The sequence below is a fragment of the Sarcophilus harrisii genome, chromosome 1 (assembly GCF_902635505.1).
Source record: "Sarcophilus harrisii chromosome 1, mSarHar1.11, whole genome shotgun sequence".
Taxonomy (NCBI): Eukaryota; Metazoa; Chordata; class Mammalia; order Dasyuromorphia; family Dasyuridae; genus Sarcophilus; species Sarcophilus harrisii.
This window is the reverse complement of record NC_045426.1, coordinates 549,937,511-549,955,734: the sequence shown is the minus strand read 5'-3', so window position 1 is coordinate 549,955,734 and position 18,224 is coordinate 549,937,511.

The window sequence follows — 18,224 nt, the reverse complement described above, 5'->3', positions numbered from 1 at the left end:
GAGAAGTTAAATGTCTTTCCCAAAGTCACAGAAGTATTAAATGGCAAAGGCAGAATTTGAACCCAGGTCTGACCTGAAGTACCAGTGGTTTTTTCTACTGCATCATAATTCATTTTTCATTTTAGCTAAGTAAATATATATCCAACTAGAAAGATTCCTCATATTTGCATTTCTAGCATCTGAACAGTTCATTGTACTAAGTAGACATTTATAAAATATGTGTTGAATTGGTTTTCAGAGGTGATATAAGAACTATATCTTTAATCAAATATTTATTAAGCACCTAATATGTACTAGAAACTCTACTGGATATTGGTCATATAAAGACAAAAGTGAAATAAAATTTGTTTTCTCAAGATCTTACATTGTACCCAAAAAGACAAGTTGTATATAAATAGGTATAGACACAATCTATACTAAATAGATAGAAGATGATGGGGGAGAGGATGAAGAGCTTTAAGTGGGAAAGGCTTCATCTAGAAAGGAGTGCTTGATTTGAGTCTTAAAAGATGACTAGAGATTCTCAGGGGTAGTAGAAAGGAGAGAGTCCATGTATGGGAGATAGTCTGTACAAAGCTATGGAGATAAGATATGAAGTAGTAAGAAAGATGAGTATGATTCTGTTAGGTGGAAAAGATGTGGAAAGGCTAAGATTGTTTTTTTTAGTAGCTTTTTATTTATAAAACATATGCATGGGTATTTTTCAACACTGACCCTTGCAAAACCTTCTGTTCCAATTTTTCCCTTCCTTCCCCCATCCCTCCCCCTACATGGCATAGTTCAATACATGTTAAATATGTTAAAGTATATATTAAATATATGTATATATATTTATACAGTTATCTTGTACAAGAAAAATTGGATATAGAAAGAAAAATTTAAAAAAAACTGAGGGTAAAAAAAAATGCAAGCAAAAAACAACAGAAAGAGTGGAAATGCTATGTAGTGGTTCACACTCACGTCCCATAGTCCTCTCTCTGGGTGTAGCTGATTCTCTTCATTACTGAACAGTTGGAATTGGTTTGAATCATCTCATTGTTGAAGACAGTCACATCCATCAGAATTGATCAGCATATATTATTGTTTTTTTATGTGAAGTATATATATATATATATATATTTATTTAATAGCCTTTTATTTACAGGATATATACATGGGTAACTTTACAGCATTAACAATTGCCAAACCTCTTGTTCCAATTTTTCACCTCTTACCTCCCCCTCCCCAGATGGCAGGATGACCAGTAGATGTTAAACATATTAAAATATAAATTAGATACACAATAAGTATACATGACCAAACCGTTATTTTACTACAAAAGAATCAGACTCTGAAATATTGTACAATTAGCTTGTGAAGTAAATCAAAAATGCAGGTGGGCATAAATATAGGGATTGGGAATTCAATGTAATGGTTTTTAGTCATCTCCCAGAGTTCTTTCTCTGGGTGTAGCTGGTTCAGTTCCTTACTGCTCCACTGGAAATGATTTGGTTGATCTCGTTGCTGAGGATGGCCAGATCCATCAGAACTGGTCATCATATAGTATTGTTGTTGAAGTATATAATGATCTCCTGGTCCTGCTCATTTCACTCAGCATCAGTTCGTGTAAGTCTCTCCAGGCCTTTCTGAAATCATCCTGTTGGTCATTTCTTACAGAACAATGATATTCCATAATATTCATATACCACAATATATTATTGTTGTTGAAGTGTATAATGATCTCCTGGTTAAGTCTCTCCAGGCCTCTCTGAAATCATCCTGCTGGTCATTTTTTACAAAACAATTATATTCCATAACATTCATGTACCCTGATTTGTTTAGTCATTCTCTAATTGATGGGCATCTAGTTTCTAGCCACTACAAAAAGGACTAGTGCAAAAAATTTTTGCATATGTGGGTTCCTTTCCTTTCTCTGAGATCTCTTTGGGATATAAACCCAGTAGTAACACTTCTGGGTCAAAGGGTACATAAAGTTTGATAATTTTTTGAGCATAATTCCAAATTGCTCTCCAGAAAGGTTAAATATGTTCACAACTCCACCAACGATGTATCCGTGTCTCAGTTTTCCCACATCCCCTCTAACATTTGTCATTATCTTTTCTGTCATCTTAGCCACTCTGAGAGGTGTGTAGTGGTATCTCAGAGTTGTCTTAATTTGCATTTCTCTGATTAATAATGATTTGGAGCCCCTTTTCATATGACTGGAGATAGTTTCAATTTCTTCATCCAAAAATTGTCTGTTCATATCCTTTGACCATTTATCAATTGGAGAATGGCTTGATTTTTTAAATAAATTTGAGTCAGTTCTTTATATATTTTAGAAATAAAGCCTTTATCAGAAACTTTGACTGTAAAAATGTTTTCCCAGTTTATTTCTTCCCATATAATCTTGTCTACATTAGTTTTAATTTTCTTTTTTGTGATTAATAATGATCTCTAGTTCTTCTTTGGTCACGAATTCCTTCCTTCTTCACAGGTCTGAGAGGTAAACTATCCTATGTTCTTCTAATTTATTTATAATCTCATTCTCTATGTCTAGATCATGAACACATTTTGACATCGTCTTGGTGTACAGTGGTAAGTGTGGGTCAATACCTGGTTTTTGCCATACTAGTTTCCAATTTTCCCAGAAGTTTTTGTCAAATAGTGAATTCTTATCCCAAAAGCTGGAGTTTTTGGGTTTGTTAAACACTAGATTGCTATAGTTATTGACTATTTTGTCCTGTGAACCTAACCTACTCCACTGATCAACTAGTCTATTTCTTAGCCAGTACCCGGTTTTGATAACTGATGCTTTATAATATAGTTTTAGATCTGGAACAGCTAGACCACCTTCATTTGATTTTTTTTCATTAGTTCCCTTGAAATTATTAACCTTTTGTTCTTCCAGATGAATTTGTTATTTTTTCTAGTTCAGTAAAAAATTTCTTGGGGGTTTGATTGGTATAGCACTAAATAAATTGATTAGTTTAGGGAGTATTATCACCTTTATTATATAATTTGCTCAACCTATCCAAGATCACTTAATATTTTTCCATTTGTTTAGATATGACTTTATTTGTGTGGAAAGTGTTTTGTAGTTTTGTTCATATAGTTCCTGATTTTCTCTTGGTAGATAGATTCCCAAATATTTTATACTACCGATAGCTATTTTAAATGGAATGTCTCTTTGTATCTCTTGCTGTTGGATTTTGTTACTGATATATAAAAATGCTGATGATTTATGTGGATTTATTTTGTACACTGCAACTTTGCTAAAGTTTGCTAAAGATTATTTCTAATAGCTTTTTAGTAGATTCTCTGGGGTTCTTAAATATACCATCATATCATCTGCAAAGAGTGATAATTTGGATTCCTCATTACCTACTCTAATTCCTTTAATCTCTTTTTCATCTGCTAAGATTGTTTTTATAACAATATGAAATTATTTTCTTAAGTAATCATATTGTTTTGTTAATTGCTTCAACGCAAAAAATTCATCACCAGGGTATACTCATTTTAATACAAACCATTGCAAACATTATAGGCAGGAAGGGTTGGGAGGGAGGGGACTGAACTGGAGAAGCAGCAAGAAACACCAAATCAGAATCATCAAAGGGATAATGAGTGAAAAGTTTTCCAATTGTTGGAGATGTGAAAGTGTGGTACCATGGAATACAATATGAATGTTAATGAAGAATTTGAGAGACAATGAATGCCTATGTTTCTAAGATTGGTAACTAGCATTTGGTAAATATCAAATCCCCCCATCTTCTGTGGACCATATGTGCTGCATTTCATATTAATATAAAACTTTAGTGACCCTTAAAGAATTCAGACTCAGTAACTGAACTGGAATCCTGTTAAAAGAATTAATCAAGTATAATTTACTCTTGCAAATTTGAAATTTTGAACAGTTTCTGATTCAGAATTTTGGCTAGAGTCTATTTTTATGTAAATGCTGGTGATAATAAAAACTTAAAAACCTGATAACTCTAACATTTCTGTGGGACACAGCAGTGTAGTTTGTGTGTGTGTGTGTGTGTGTGTGTGTGTGTGTATGTGCATGTGTTTTATGTGTATCAACTGTAACCAGTTAGGGCCAAATTGCTTTCTCTTCACTTAGGATTTGCTTTCAAAATATTCCAATTTCAGGAGGCTTATTTCTTCTTGGTTTTTATGATTCAGGGAATGAAATATAGCCAAGCCACAAAAAAGTCAACTCTCTCAAAAGTCTTCGAAGATCAATCAGTCAGTCACCTACCCTGAGTCCAGTACTGATGAGGTGTTATGGAGGAAACACAACTTTCTTGTGGTCCCTGCTTTTAAGTAGTTGGCAATTCAGCCGGGTGACAACACTAGAAAACACATAATGACTAGTGAGCAAAGTAAGACACTGTCTAACTAAATTTTATGTTATGTATGATTCAGACAAAGAAAACACTTATTAATAACTTATTTTGTTTCTTGAGTTTTTTTTTTTTTAAGGAGGGAATAACTTTGAGTACTTATTGTCAGAAAAAACTTTAAGGATTTACTTGGATTTTAAGTTGGTCTTAAAGAATGAGTAGCATTTATTTATATATGCCAAGAAGAGAGGGAAAGCATTGTGGGTAAGGGGAACAATAGAACAGAAGGCAAAGGCTGAAATAAATGTTATGTGAGCACTGGGTAGTAATGAGGAGAATAAAATGCCTTGAGCAAAAGATATTTTGTGAAGGTAAATTCAACCTTGAGTTAGGTACTGTAAAAGCAGAACTAGTGTTAACTGAAGCAAAAAAAAAAAAAAAAAAAAAAAAAAAAAGGTTTTAGCCAGAATGTTCTGTAACATTCTGTAGGCAGAGAAATCATAGTCTCAACAAGGGATGGGGAATAACCAGGTGTTAGAAATATTCGAAATGAAATCCAATGCCAATAGATAGGATTGTCAAGGTTGGAATAACCAAAGGAATTGGTGTTATCCAAAAGAGAACTGAGTCAAAATCAGAGGGAAACCAAGTTCCAGGTGCAAATAGGAGCCGAGATCTGAGGTTTGAGAAACAAGGATGTGATGCAAATTGTTTGACTCAAAAAGAATTCCTTATTTACTCTACTAGGATGATGAATGAGTTTTGAGCCCAATCATATAGCAGTCAGCTATCAATATTCTCTTGCTTTTTTTCTAAAGTTCATACAATTTCAGGTGACTGTTAAGCAGACAGGATAGAATTTATATGTATATATGTGTGCTTTGTTGTTTGGCCATTTCAGTCATGTCTGACTCTTGGTGACCTCATTTGAGGTTTTCTTGGTAAAGATATTGGGATGGTTTGCCATTTCCCTCTTTAGCTCATTTTATACATAAGGAACTGAAGTAAACAGGGTTATGTGACAAAGTTTTGAGGCTAGATTTGAACTCTGGATGATTTTTTTGGCAGGTACTCTATCCATTGTGCCACTTAGCTGCCATATGTCTACTTGTTGGTTTCTACGTATATGTATAAGTATCCATATACACATATGTAGGATATATGTATATATAAGTGTGTGTATATATTGCTAAAGACATATCAGATTGCTAATATCTCGTTACTTCTGTTCTAAGACCTGTTATCTTGGTTACTTATTATCCTGTATTTGTTTTTGCTGTGTGTCTATCTCTCTGTCTCTGTCTCCCTCTCTGTCTCCCTCTTTATCTCTCTCTCTCTCTCTCTTCCTCTCTCTCTCTTCCCCCCCCCTCTCTCTCTCTGTACATATTTATATATGTGTGTGAAAATAAACCAAACAAAAATAAAAACAACTCTGAAAGACTTAACAACTCTGATCAACTAAATAATGATGATTCCAAAAGGCTAATACATATAAACACTATCTACCTCATGAAAGAGATATAATGGATTAACATGCTAAGAAATTTATTTTTTGATGCTACAGGGTGGGAATGTTTTGCTTGAACTATGCTTAATGTAACTTAAGGATACTTCTTTCCTCCCTCCCTTCCTTCTTTTTTTCTTTCCTTCTTTCCTCCCTTCCTTCCTCTCTTTTTTTTCCTTCCTTCCTTCCTTCCTTCCTTCCTTCCTTCTTTCCTTCCTTCCTTCCTTCCTTCCTTCCTTCCTTCCTTCCTTCTTTCCTTCCTTCCTTCCTTCCTTCCTTCCTTCCTTCCTTTCTTTCTTTCTTTCTTTCTTTCTTTCTTTCTTTCTTTCTTTCTTTCTTTCTTTCTTTCTTTCTTTCTTTCTTTCTTTCTTTCTCTCTTCCTCTCTTTCTTTCTTTCTTTCTTTCTTTCTTTCTTTCTTTCTTTCTTTCTTTCTGTCTTCCTCTCTTTCTTTCTTTCTTTCCATTAAAATGAAAACTTTTGGAAAGCAAGAATTACCACAACTTCTTTATTGTGTGTACCAAGCCCCTAGAATAGTTTCAATCACTTAGTAAGCGTTTAATAAATGCTTTTCATTGGTTTATTCAAATAATGATTTGTGACTGAATGAAATCCTAAGAAACAGAGGTTAGAGCAAGAAGAGTAAAGAACCAAGGATAGGCCCTTAAGGGCCACCCATTATTGGGATAATGGAGGTTGTTTATAGACTTTCTTGAAGACCTCCATTGGAGAAGTAGGAAGAAATGGTTACAATAAATAAGATTGAATAGTGCTGAGTAAAGGAAACCAAGGGAAAAGAGGTCTTCAAAGATAAAGGTGGAAGTTTGAAGTAGTGACTACTTCAGAGTGATCATAATGAATAGAAACAGATTATGAATTTGACATTCATGAGATTAATTGTTACCTTAGTTTGCCAAGCAACAGGCTAAGAACCAAATCTAGCAGCCAACTGTTCTTATAAAGCTCTTACACTTTTAAATAAATAAAGTTGTATTTTAAAATGTAAAAGTAATTCTTGGCTATTCTGCTATATAGAAACAGGTCTAACTTCTCTCTGAGGACATGTAGTTAAAAGTAATGTGTTGAAGACAGGTTACAAGGAATTAAGGAATAATTGTGCAGTGAGAATGGATGGATAGATGGATAGATAAATAGATGATAGATAGATATAGGAGAGAGAGAGAGAGAGAGAGAGAGAGAGAGAGAGAGAGAGAGAGAAGTATTAATATAAAAAGGCCTTTTAAGAAATTTAACATTGAAGGATAGAGTTTGAATGGGTACCAGAATCAAGATAAGGAAAGTCAACTTTAGGTAAAGATAAACCTAAGTAAGTTTGTAGACAGAAGAGAGAGGCAGAAATTACCAAGTCAAAGAACTGATAATTATACCTGGCAGGATGGAATTCAATGAAATTCAAAAAAGATATGCAGTTATTCCTTCCACACTGTGACTTTCAATATATTTCAGGTTAACATAAGAAAGTAAATGGAAATCTGGGAGAGTTTTGCAGAAACTGCAGACAACATGTGAATGCCAGCAGATGCCACAGAAGAAGTTTAGAAAAAGAGAAATATAAGTATATATTATACATATATACAAAATATATGTATAATATTGGGTAACATCAACGCAATTTATATTTTAATATCATAATAATTCAGACTTTTCTGGTACGAAGACCAAAAAATTTTACTCAGATTTTCTAGAACTTGAGGGCTCCATATCCTTAACTCTGCAATGTGGAAGGTGTAATTGTAAAGTTTGTATTAGATATGTCACTAACCTCAGGGAACTGACCATCTATTAGAGGGATATGACAGATTTACAAATAATAAATAAAAGAACAGAAAAAACGGACAAGGAAAATGCTATATGAGATTTTAAAGAGATGAAACGCCTAACAAACTGGTAAAAGTTTTCAGAGAAAAGACACTAGCTGAGTTGGGTATTAAGATAAGTAAGAGTTAAATTTTTGAGGTGGGGGGGATGGGTGAATGGTGACTTGTAAAAGTATGCTTCTAGAACACATTATTTAAGGAGGTTTTTTTTAGTACTTAGAAAGGGAATCATAGTTTTATTGTAAACAGGTCATACCAGGTAAATGTCATTTTTTGACAGAGTAATTAGACTATCTCTAAGGAATGTTGTAGAGAGAGCATACTTAGGTTTCAAGAAAACATTTATAATTTCCCCATACAATGCTTATTAACAAAATGGAGAGATTTGGGCTAAATGATAGTACAGTTAGGTGGATACAAAATTTGTTGAATGAACAGATCCAAAGGTTGCCATTAAAGGAAGAATATCATCTTGGAGAAAGTTTGTAGTGGAGTGAACCAAGACATTTGTCCTTGGCTCTGTGCTGTTCATTGATTTTTATTAGTGAGTTAGATGAAAACATAGATGCTAAAATTTACAAATTAGGGAGGAGTAGCAACAACACTGGATAATGAAGATAATGGATTCTGGATACAGGAAAATATTGTTTGGCTAACCTGAACTATTGAAGGGAGTAAGAGAAAGTTTAAGAGTGATAAAGTTCCAATATATAGTTCCAAAAAAGCAACTTCATCCAAGCGATAACAGTATGTCTGAAATATATTTGAAAGTTTTGGCAGACAACCATCTCAAAAGAAGTCAATAGTGTGATATATCATCCAAGAAAGCTATTATAATATTAGAATACATTAAGAGAAGCACAATAGCCAGTACCATCTAGTGAATCAATAGTCCAGCTGTATCCTAACTGTTAATGCCTAGGTGAAGGGGCAGGTCAATTCTTTGAGAGCCTCCACAGTTGTGAATCTTCACACCTGAAGGAGTTGCAAAGCAGCCTTTACTAACATAAGTATTGCTTGTGGACTGCGAATGAAATAAATTATAGGCAGAGGGAAGAGGAGAGCAGTTGGACACCACAAGGGCCTCTTAGGAGAGAGGTCGGAGAATAGCAATTGCCTCTCAATCTCCTTGTATCATCATCAGTCATCATCATGATCATCACCCATCATCACCCATCATTACCCATCATCACCCATCATCACCCATCATCATCACCCATCAGCATCACTCATCATCATCACCCTCTCACATGAAGAGATCCATTCTAAATGTCTGAGTTAGACCTCAAGCAGCCACTGGCAGGTGGCTCCCATATCATAACACCTAACCTTGCTAGCTTATCTCTGAGATATAGCTTTCAGTTCTGAGCTTCTGAATTTTAGAATGTTGTGCTGGGAGTGTCCAGAGGAGGGTGATTATGACAGTAAAGAATCTTGAGTTCCATACGAGAATTAATTAAAAGAGCTAAGGATGAGGACTGTAGAGAAGAGATGACCTAGGGAGGACAAGTAGCTAAAGTATTATAGAGTGAAGTGAACTTACTCTGGTTACACATGGAGACCAGAACTAAGAGAAATAGATAGAAATTGCAAAAAGTACAATTTAGGTTTGATGAAAGAAAGATTTTCCTACTGATTAGAGCGGTCCTCAAAAGAAATGGGCTATCTCAAGAAAGGGTGTGTTTCCCATAGCTAGAGTATTTTAAAAAAATCTATAGTAGACCATTTGTCTAGCTTGTTAGAGAGGGAATTCCTGTCAGTCAATAAGCATTACCTGTCCAGCACTGTGCTAGGATCTAGGGTAGAGATAAAGTAAAAACAAACAAACAATAAAGCCTTACCTTTTCTTTCCTACCCAAATTCTTAAGAAGCTCACAGTCTAATGAGGGCAACAACATATGAACAACTAAGTAAAAACAAAATATATCCAGAATAAATAAAAGACAATCAATGAGGGAAGGAACTAGTGATAGGGTGGATTAACATTATTCAGGAACACATAAGACTTTGAGGTCTTTTCTACTAGGAGATTCTATGTCCCAGAAAGGTTAATGACTAGTGAAAGATTATTAGGTCGTAAGTGTCAGAGGTGGGATTATTCTCTGATTCTATTTCCAGAAACCTTTGCATTGTACCAGTATATATTTTCCTTGCTAAAGGGACCATTGACATGGGTTGAGGGATCAAAACAGCTTGAGATGGGCAGATCTGTACTTGGATGGCTTAAAATCAAGAGTAAATGACTACACTTCTGGGATGGAGCTTCATTCTATTAAAGAAATAAATGTAATTCTAAAACAAGTTGAATTAGATTCTAAGCTTTTAGGATTCTGTGATGGGAAGTTGTAGGGTAAAATGCTGAATGAAATCTGAGTGGGGGAAGGAGGGAAATCAATAACAACTATGAGATCAAATGCTTCATGAAAGAAGCAGCATTAGTGTTGGATTAAAAAAAAAAAACTAGGGGAAGAGGAGGAAGGATGAAATCTGAAGCCTAGGAAACAGTATGAAAAAAGTACAATAATGACAGAAAGCTGGGCATTTGACTATGGGGAAAAGGAAAGTCCATGCAACTGATAAAGTGGAAACTACATGGGGAGAATAATATGAAATTAAACTGGAAAGGGAGGGTGGTGCCAAATTGTAGAGGGCCTTGAAATTTTCCTTAGTCTGAAGAGCCACTGAGAAATTATGAGCAAAAATTATGACCAGATCTATTAGTCAACAATTGGCCAATAAGCATTTATTAAATATTTAGCATATGCCAGGGGTATAGAAAAAAAGATGACAACCAGTCCCTGCTGTCCAAAAGTTCATACTTTAATGAAACATATAGCATGTGAATAAGTTTATAGAAGGTAAATAGAGAGTATATAAAGATAATCTGAAAAAAAGGTGGACATTAGCAGCTTGAGTGGGTAGGTAGACTTGGAAACAGTCTCCTGAAGAGGATGAGATTTGACCTAAGAGATGAAGGTGAGGGAGAGAAGATTCCAAATATTGGAGACAATCACAAAGACAGAGATAGGAAATGGATTGTGGCACTTGAGGAACTGCTAGTAGTAGGTCTATGCATAAAATGATTATTATGGTAGGAATGAGAAGGATAGATTAGAAAGGGAAGAGAGTTAAGGTAGGAAGACATGTTGGGAGATTTATTATAATCTAGGAAAATGATCCTGAGCTCCAGTATTACTATAGTACAATATAGTATAGAATAGTACAATATAGTATAGTTACTATTGTACAATATAGTATAGTTAGTTAATATAGAGGGTATAGAGTAAAAAGAAAACTCCCTCTTGACTATGAATGTGAATTTTATTACATGCAAAAATGTGGGAGGGAGCTGCTCAAGTGAAATTACTGTACAAGTTATGGAAAAAACTAGTATCAGTAAATTTCTCAAAATATTTTTAACTATTTTTACTTCTTCTCTTATCAGTAAGAAAGAAGGCAGAGCCAAAAGAAAGGAAAGAGAGTATAGGTTGGGCCAGACTAATTGTATTTCCTATTTTAACAATTACTAAACTGTTAAGAGAATAGTTGATTTATATTACATTTATAGTATATGATATCTAGATAATATGTTATATGATATGTTATAGTATACAGTACATGTTCTATATGTGTTCTAATATAGCAATACATATATGACATGTGTATAATGTGTGATGTTATATAATGATCTATTATATTACATTTATATAATTACACAATGTTTGACAAACATATTATATATGTTGTCTCCTTTGATTCTCACAACAACCCTATGAGGAAGGTGCTATTATTATTTCCATTTTACAGATGGGAAAACTAAGAAGGAGAGAATTTAAGTGACTTGTCCCAAGTTACACAACTTGTAAGTGTCTGAAGAAAGTAGTTAAACTTGTCTTCCTGACTCTGAGTTTAGACCCCCCCAAATCATGGTTAATTGTTCAATATGATTGTGACAAGAGGTCTCCAGAGGGAGGTGTCCCAGGATTGTGTTTGGTGCTATACTAGCTTATTCTTTTTAGTAAATGATTTATCTAAAGCACTAAATGTCATGTTCATAAAATCTGCAAATGAGACACAAAGCTGGGGGTGGGACATGGGGACAGATAATACCCTACATGTCATGCTACAAAAAATTGTGACTAGCTAGAATATTGGGGATAAATGTAAAATCTTATCTTTTTGGTTCAAAAAACACAACTTCACAAACATAGCATGGAGGAAGCAAGAGAGGACTGACAGCAATCCTTTGCCAAGGGAGAAGCAGAGGGAGCATTGTCTTCAAATAATTTAAATGCAGTTTTATAGCTGACTACTTTATAACAGACATGATCAAAAGTCAGTCTGCTTTTTATCACCAGCCAATTGCAATTGTAAAAACAATAATACTGATACAATAATCTTCCCTTAAAAAAACTTTTGTGTATTCAATTTCTAAACAAGTGTGATATGATTTTAGTTGGTTCATAACACTCTTGGATATAGTTGCATGCATTCATTTTGAGAATAAGATCATAAAGATTTGAAATCAGTCGATTTAGCTTTGGGCACAGTTTATGTCTCCAATACATGTGGTACTATTACATGTTGTTTTTGTTTGTCTTTTGTTTTTAAAGAGGATCAATGATATCACCAGATGATATCTTGACTCTTGTATGAACTGGATTTAAGTGAGGCAGAGTTGCACAAAGTCATCAGTCTTACTTTCTCTTCCTGAGCCATTGAAGTCCAGCAGCAAGATAACAATCAAGATTACTGGCAGTGGCCTGGGATGCAATGGATGACCTTGGTTTCCTTCATATCTGACAAAGCTGTTCCTCAGCACTTGCTTTAGCTTCTGTCATGGCCATTGAAACAGATTGTTCTCATCTGCCCATTCTGTCAGGGGAAGTTTTCACATGCTTGGGGTAGACAACCCTGTAACACACTGACAGGTTTGAGGCCCATCTATTACCTTCAACCTTGTTTAGCACGTCTGCCAAGAGAGGTTTATCAGGGTGTGGCAGTTATACATGCTACAGCTTCTTGGATTGACAGGTGAGAGCTGGGTGACAGGTGGACACCAAAGGTGGATGAACAGCCTTGAAAAAGGATCAGCAGTCCCTGCACATCTCATAGTCCTGCATTTAAATAGTAGATTAAAAATAAATAAGTGATATGAAGATGGAAAAAAATTTGAATTACCTCAAAGAATCTTTGTCCTTTTAAAAATTTAATAGTTCATTTCATAATTGTTACTAAAAATAAACCCTATTTGGGATTTTTCATTTATTTGAAGGGTGGTCATGTGGATGAAAAAGATTATTTCAGTTTGATTTCAGAGGGAAAAATCAAGAACATTGACTGGAAGTTGCACAGAATCAGCTGGATGTCTGGAGAAATTTAGCAATTAGTGTCCAGAGGTAGAACGGTTTGCTTAGAAAGGTGGTGAGTTTCCCCTCCTTGGTGGTTTACCAAGGATGTCCATTTCTCAGATACGTTATAGAGGGAATTCCATTTATTTATATATTGTATTGAGATGCTTCCTGAGATGCTTAGTTCATAATTTCCTTTTTCTTGATCCAATATAAGATTTTCTTATTGACCTGGAATATCTTGACCTTAGTGATTACATTTCTGGGTAAACTGAATATGGAGGCTTAGTCTGCTAATTTCTTTAGAATCCACTAATCTGAGATTTGCTTTCTAATTCCAAAACTTCTAAGCAACTTTTTGAATTATTTCCTGAAATATATTCTTTAGAACTTACTTTATATTTGGGGCTGGGATTAAGAGAGAAACTTTATGAGTTATTCTTGTTTTGCTATCTTTTAACTTGCTTTAATATTTTCTTGTTTCATCACTGCATTTTTTTGTCTCTATCATACTCTTTCTAAGAAATTCATTTGTTTTATTAAATATTACCAATTTCTCTTCTACACTATTGAATCTTCTTTTGAGCTTGCCTTTGATATCTTTCATTTTGTTCCTTTATATAATCAATTACTTTATTAGTTTGTTTTATCTATTATGGTAGTTGTTGTGGGTTTTGCATTTTCTTTGCTTGATCTATAAGTGTAGTTATTACAGAATTATGTTCTTGAGATTTTTGTTTTGCATTCTCTTTAATTCATAGCATTTCTTCATTGTATAGGATTTTTCTTTTATTTTTATTATTAGAGAACTTCCTCATTTCTTCAGTTTCTCTATGTGGAATTCTTTGTAATAACCTTTTCCTATTTCATTTCTCCCCTTTTACTTTACTGGACATATTTCTGGGCATAGGCAAAACCTCTTGTTTAGTCATTTTAGTAGAAGCCCCTTAAGTGTCTCTCTTATTATTAGATATCTACTAAGTTTTAGTGTCAGCATTAGGACCCAGGACCTATAATCCTGAGTCCAACATTCTATCCTACTCCATGTCTTCTTTCCTAATAAGCAATTACATTAGTAGGTAGAATAAGAGAAATAGTTCTAATTCAATTATGAATGACCAGAAATATTTTAAAATGAGGAGAAAGTTAAATTACCAAGTGAAATTAAAATACTTCACACTAGATTTCTGAATTAGCAGCATCTGTGTACATCAACAACAGTTGGAAACCTATCAAAGTTGGGTGGGGTGACAGGGGGAATTGTTTATGCAAGTAAGGAAATTGTATCCATGGAGTTTTTCTAAGCAAATCTTAAGTACCTGGAAATATTTTTATATTCAAAATTTGTGCAAAAATTACATTCTGAAGTCAAATAAGTTTTTTTTTTAAATAGATCCTTTACTCACCACCCCTACACAACCCTATGTATCTGAGATCTTTTCTCAATCACATGATTTGTGTAATTTTGGCCTTCTGGCTATAGGTTCATTTAAAAGCCAATTTTTAAGAACCATCTGCCAAATGAGTCTTCAAGTGTTATATAGAATGTTAGAACAAGTCAAACATCCATATTTGGAAGATGAAGAAACTATGGCCCAGGTAGAGGAAATGATTTGCCTAATGGGTTATACAGTTAGTGAGTGGCCCAGGATTAAACCTGGGTCTCCTTTCTCCTTGTATTGCTCATCTCACTATGATACAACTCTTCTGTTTTAGCAGCATAATAACTCAAAAATATATCCCACTCTTAATGTATTTTTAAAATGGAGGTATTTGAAAAACCTCTTAGCCAATGGAACTAGGTGCTACGTGAAACAAAAACTAAGTAAATTTAATCTTCATTGAGAAGTAGGTCAGTAGAAAGACTAAAGGGTAAAATTCTGTTTTCTGGGCAGCTTGAAATCAGTAAAAAAAATTGCATGACATTGTTTATGATTTGGAAATTTGTTGAGATGCTTATAAGTGAAATTCCATGAGTGGAAAGTAAACCTTCAGAATGAAACTGGATTTGTTCACATATTTTGAAAAGAGGAAAGACCTTTAAAATCCATTTTAAAAGATGCTTGAAAGCAGAGACCATGCCTTGTCATTTTCTAAGAGAGAAATGTAAGTATTGTGTAGATACTATGATTTTGGTTAATTAAACATTTCTGATCTTCACAACTTTTTTCCAGTTGTGTCCAACCTTTCGTGACCACTCCATCTCTCTCTCTCTCTCTCTCTCTCTCTCTCTCTCTCTCTCTCTCACACACACACACACACACACACACACACACACAAACACACACACATACACACACACACCATTCTTGTATTTGGGGTTTTCTTGATAGAGATGCTTCAATGGTTTGATATTTCCTTCTCCAGCTCATTTTACAGATAAGGAAACTAAAGCAAACAAAGTTCAGTGACTTCCCAGGGTCACACAGTCAATAAGTATCTGAGGTTGGATTTGAACTTGGGAAGATGAGTCTTCCTGACTCCAGAACTGATACTTTATCCACTGTGGCACCCACATGCATAAATTTTAGATGGTATTATCTTTAAAATTTCGAATACATCTCTTTTATTTCTTTCCTTGTCCTGCTTCCTGGATTTAACAATTAGATCGTTAATGTTATTGAAGGGTAGTTTCAGTTAAATGATTAGGTTAGAATGTTGATTGTAAGAAGAGGAAGTGAAGTCACATATTATATACAGCCTTCTCAAGGAGTTTAGCAGCAAATGGACAGGAGAATTACATGACAACAGTTAGAGATGGAAGAATCAAGGGAATATTTTTGAGGAGGTGAAGATATGGGTAAGTTTATAGGCAATAAGGAAGGAGCCAATAGACAGGGAGATATTGAATGAAGATATATAAGACATTAGGGATAACAGGTTGTAATCTGTTAGAGGAGATGGAATGTAATAATATCCTTTACACAGGTAGAGGTGTTTGTCCTGGTGGAGAACAGGGTCACTTCTTTAAGATAAAGATGAAGAAGGAGACAGCGGCAGGAGTGGAGCCATGGAAGGTTTAAGGAATTATGAAAAGTTTTGGAAGAGTAGTTGGATTAGTAATTGATAAGGGAAATAGAAGGCTAACTGAAGCAGATAAAAGTTTCTCCCTTTCCCTTTCTTCCACCTCTCAACTTCCTTTTTCCTTGAGGGACAGGTGCACAGTTAGATATAAAATTTAACTTCATAATTAGATAAGAAGATTTTACCTGTCTTCTTCATGATAAAGTCTGGAGATCTAGAAAGTCCAACAAGTGAAAGGCCCTCTGAACAATGACTTGGAAGTCAACCAATCAATCTCAACTTGTGCAACTTTATCCTTTTCCTTTAGAAGATGCAGGATTGCTACTGGGAATAAAAGTACAAAGACTGGGACAATACCTACTTACAAGAAGGTTACATCCTAATGAGAGAAACAACACACACACACACACACACACACACATGCACACAGACCCTTTAGACAGACTGCAGGAAAATATGCCAGAATTGAATGGGAGGAGCAATCAAAGTCTCAAAGTAGAATGGGATCTCATAGATAATCCAGTGCAGCATATATCTAAGTAGGCTCTCCTTTAACAGATATTGTATGTTTCTGAGATTTTTTTAAACATCTGCTCTGAGGGGTTTACTATTTTTGCTTACCTCCAATTGGAAGTTTTTTTTTCTTACTTTAAACTAATTTCTAATTTTTGCTCTTGATTCTGTTATCAGAACAAAGACACAATAAATCTAATCCTTGAAGTACTTGTAGACATCTATTATGTCCTTCTCCATATCCCATCCAGTATAAACATCTATTTTGTCTAATCAATTCTCATATGATACTTCAGGTCAATCCTGTTTGCTCTTCAAGGACCCTAAATTTAATGAGAGAATGCAGAATCTTTGCAATTACTGTTTCCTTTTCTAAATATTTATTGACCTTTTTTTGTTAGTTTGTTTTTTTGTTGTTGTTTTTTACTTTTATTTTTTGAAAAAAAATTCTTTTCAACATTATCCCTTGCACTCACTTCTGTTCCGACTTTTTCCCTCCCCTTCCCCTTCCTCCCCCAGATGGCAAGCTGTCCTATACATGTTAAATATGTCACAGTATATCCTAGATACAATATATGTGTGCAGAACCGAACAGTTCTCTTGTTGCACAGGAAGAATTGGATTCAGAAGGTAAAAATAACCTGGGGAAGAAAAACAAAAATGCAAACAGTTTACATTCATTTCTCAGTGTTCTTTCTTTGGGTGTAGCTGCTTCTGTCCATCATTGATCAATTGGAACTGAGTTAGATCTTCTCCTTGTCGAAGAAATCCACTTCTTTTTTTTATTATTATTATTTTTTTTACATGACCAAAACATTATTTTGCTGTACAAAAAGAATCAGACTCTGAAATATTGTACAATTAGCTTGTGAAGGAAATCAAAAATGCAGGTGTGCATAAATATAGGGATTGGGAATTATGTAATGGTTTTTAGTCATCTCCCAGAGTTCTTTTTCTGGGCATAGCTGGTTCAGTACATTACTGCTCCATTGGAAATGATTTGGTTGATCTCGTTGCTGAGGATGGCCTGGTCCATCAGAACTGGTCATTCATACAGTATCGTTGTTGAGGTATATAATGATCTCCTGATTCTGCTCATTTCACTTAGTATCAGTTCATGTAAGTCTCTCCAAGCCTCTCTGTATTCATCCTGCTGGTCATTTCTTACAGAACAATAATATTCCATAACATTCATATGCCACAATTTACCCAACCATTCTCCAATTGATGGGCATCCACCCAGTTTCCAGTTTCTAGCCACTACAAACAGAGCTGCCACAAACATTTTGGCACATACAGATCCCTTTCCCTTCTTTAGTATCTCTTTGGGGTATAAGCCCAGTAGTAGCACTGCTGGATCAAAGGGTATGCACAGTTTGATAACTTTTTGGGCATAATTCCAGATTGCTCTCCAGAATGGTTGGATTCGTTCACAACTCCACCAACAATGTATCAGTGTATTGACCTTCTTTTTAAAAGATTTATTTAGAATTATTCTAGGAATGTAAGTAAAACTCACTAGCTAATACCTTGTAAAGTCCATTCACTTCATAGAAGTTGATATTACATTTCATCTTTGCCAATTTTGTGATCCCTTTCTTACTGCCCACAGTAGCTCAAAAGTCATATTTACTAGCTTTAATATTTCTGACACTATAACCTTAGAGA